Here is a 3368-nt window from a genome sequence, read left to right on the forward strand (position 1 = left end):
TGATCCTTAAGGTCCCTTCCAACCCAAACCATTCTGTGATTCTCTGAACCTCTTTCAATAAACCAAACCCAGAAGGGGTGACATCCTTGTATGGACTTACTCTATTCTTTTCAAATAGAGTAAGGAAAAGGAAAATTCCATGAGAAAACACCTTGCAAAGCCTGTTCTTACACATGTGAAATTTTTTCAGGCATTTATTCCTTTACTCCCATTTTCCCCTCTTGCAGGAGGCACCAACAGCTGGAAGCTATAAAGGAAGACAACACCAAGAACTCCCCATCCTACTTTGCCACTATCCTGCACATCCTTTTTATGGGAAACCCATTATTTTGCCTGAGGTTTCCCCTACACAAAAAGGAAAAAAAAACCCTCAAGAGGAAGCACAAGACTCCTCTCCACCATTTCTGCCCAGAAACGAGCAGCACAAAGGGATCTTTAGGCAGCAAGAGGAGGCAGAGGATCCCTGATCGATGCCCAGGGGGTTCAAGGGGTCACAGAGGACCCAAGTCCCAGCAGATCCCCAGGTTTTCCAGTCATCTCCACAGAAGCAGGAGATGATTCTGCAGCAAATAAAGCTTTTTAAGCAGTGAATTCCAGAGGACAGAACGATGCCCTGTTCCATTTCTGAGAGATGCCAAAGCCCCATGGACACAGCAAAGGGTTTTCCAACCCTTCCACGACAGTTAGAACCCCCCAAATCCCCCCATATCCTTAAGCAGAGGAAATCCCTTCTCCAGCCAGACCTGCCACTGCAGCTGCCCTGGAAAGCCTCTGTCACCGAGGGAGGGACAGTTCCCTCAGCCAGCTTTGCTGTGGTCACTGACCTCAAATAACCACCCAGTGCTCTGGGCTGGGGCCCTGATGCACCAAATCCCTTCCTTCCCCCAAAACAAAGAACATTTCAGCTCAGAGCACCCAATACCAGAGAGAGGAAAACCAACGTGGCAATACTTTGATTTGGGTTTATAACCCTTGTTCCCTTTTCAAAGGTGAGACAGAAAAGAGCTGCAGAGACACAAAAGCCTCCCTCAGATGGAACCAGAGTCGGGCACCGAGGAAACACTTGCCAAGGACAGCAGAGCCAGGCACAGGGAACTACAGATCCCCTCAGTTCAGCCCCTGGCTGGGGGAACAGGCAGGTGGGCTCCAACCAGACATCCCAGATGGAACAGCTGCCATTTCCCAACAGCTGCCAGGAACCAGCTCATCCCCCTCCTGAGGGCTATTCACAGAAGGGAGGATGGGATCCCACCAGACACGCTCCAGGGGCATCAGCCCAACCCCTCACAGCAGCAGGAGCCCCATGAACGTGGAAAGAACCCCCTGTGCCAGTGCAAGGGGGTGCCAGAGACTCCCAAACCATCCAGAGCTCCAAGTGATGGCACCTGGATCCAACGGCACCGTCATTCCCTCTAACTCAGCCCTGACACAACGTTCCACTTGCTCCTTAAAAACCCCAACACCCTCCTCCCTGCCTCCCAAAAATCCCCTTCTCCAGCCCTCTGTCTCCAAGGGGCAGGGATTCCAGAGGCACTGAGCAGCCCGAGCTCCCAGGGGTCAGTGCACTGACCTGGGTGTGAGCACGGCCCCGGGAGCAGGGCTGGAGGCCTGGGGCAGTGTCTGCACCCCTCACCATGCCCGTGCTAAAAAACCTCCCAGACTACCTCAGAAAGATGTTTGAAGTGCAAGAAATAACTCTGCTTGGTGACAACCCATTTTAATAGGACAGATTTGTGGCTTAATGAGAACAGAACTACTGAAACAACACACAATATTAGAGATAAATGAGCATAAATAGAATAGACAGTAATTGCCCAGTTTACTTGTGAACTATGAATTCCTAATTAACTATGGTCTTCCACACCACTCCTAAAACCTCTTACTTTTTTAATTACACTCCAGAGACACAAAGAAGCCTCCAGTACTCATTACTTTCTAGAGACACAAAGAACTCTCCAATATTTGTCATTTTCTAGGGACACAAAGATCTCTCCAACATTAACGACTCATCTAATCCAGAGACAAGAACAATTGCAACTCTCTATAACTCCCTCCTTGCCCATTGTCCTTCTGGATCCTTGACCAAGCTTGGTGCTGCTCCTGGAATTCTCTCCAACTGGTCCCCAGTGTCCCTGGAGCTCCCAGAGCTGGACACACCAACTCCCACTGATGGCTTCAGCACAGAGATGGCCAAACACCCATTTTTAGGAGTATGAGCTGGACAAAAGTCACTTATAATCACCATGTCCCTCCCTGGAAAAGCCACACACCCACAGGAGGTTGAAAACAGACACGAGATGACCCAGAGTCCTTTCACTGCACATCCAGAAAGGAATCAACCCTTCCCTCTGGAGCATTAAGGCTAAATCTGGTAGCAGGAGCTGCCTCGTTTCCCACAACTAAAATTATGTTCCATTTTTAAAAAGGATTTTCACAGCAAAATCCTGAAATCCGCTTGCCTTGTAAAGATTTCTCCTTAGCCCAACTCTGACCACCTTCCAGAATCGACAGAAATGAGTATCTAAACTGTATAACCAATTTTAACAGAGGAGTTTTCCCTGCACACAAAAAGGAAGCTCCATCCCTGCCTGGGCCAGGATGCAGGAACAGCCCCGGGGGTGGGTTGTGGCCCCATCCAGCCCAGCCCAGGGGTCAGGGAGGTGCTGGATCCCCCGCAGAGCAGCAGGATTGAGCCCGTTCCCAAGGTGTGCTGTGCTCCCGGGGGGCTCAGTCCCGGGAATCAAACACAACAACGCGGCTCCTCCGCGGTTTGGAGCAGCAGCAAAACGGCTCCAGAACAGAGCCCAACTCCTGAAATCTCCTGTTCCATTTCCTCCTCCACACAAAGAGCTCGAGCTGCTGGTTCAAGCTGCAGCTCCGACCGTCTGTGGCTGCTGGAAGGAGCTGGAAGGACCGGAAAAACACACCTGAGCCTGCGCTGCTTCCAGCCCAGTTCACATTCCCGGCTCGGATTCCAGCTCGGGGCACACAAAGAACCCAACCCACAGCCACGAGAAAGCTCATCCGAGGGCCGCTGACACCGGACACGTCGAGGAGCGGCGGGATGGCCCCAAACCCGGGTAAATCCCGAGATTAAGGCACCTTTAGGCTGCCCAGCATCCCCTCGGATCCAGCCAAAGCTCCTCCGGGATCGCTACACCGCGCTGTAAACACGCCGGGAAGTTACGTCGGGTGGGTTTTCAAGGCTCGGGTGTTGAAATGAAGTTACAAAATCATCACATGGGGAAAAAAAACCAACCCAACAAACACTCAAAGAAAGCGAAGGGACAGCGCACGAAGTGCGCGAGGGAGGAAGAGCAGCCCGAGGGCAGCGGAGCGAGCGGTGCCGCTCCCGCACCGCCAGCCCG

This window comes from Manacus vitellinus, unplaced genomic scaffold (assembly GCF_001715985.3).
Source record: "Manacus vitellinus isolate BGI_N305 unplaced genomic scaffold, ASM171598v3 scaffold_78_pilon, whole genome shotgun sequence".
In the NCBI taxonomy this organism is placed as follows: domain Eukaryota; kingdom Metazoa; phylum Chordata; class Aves; order Passeriformes; family Pipridae; genus Manacus; species Manacus vitellinus.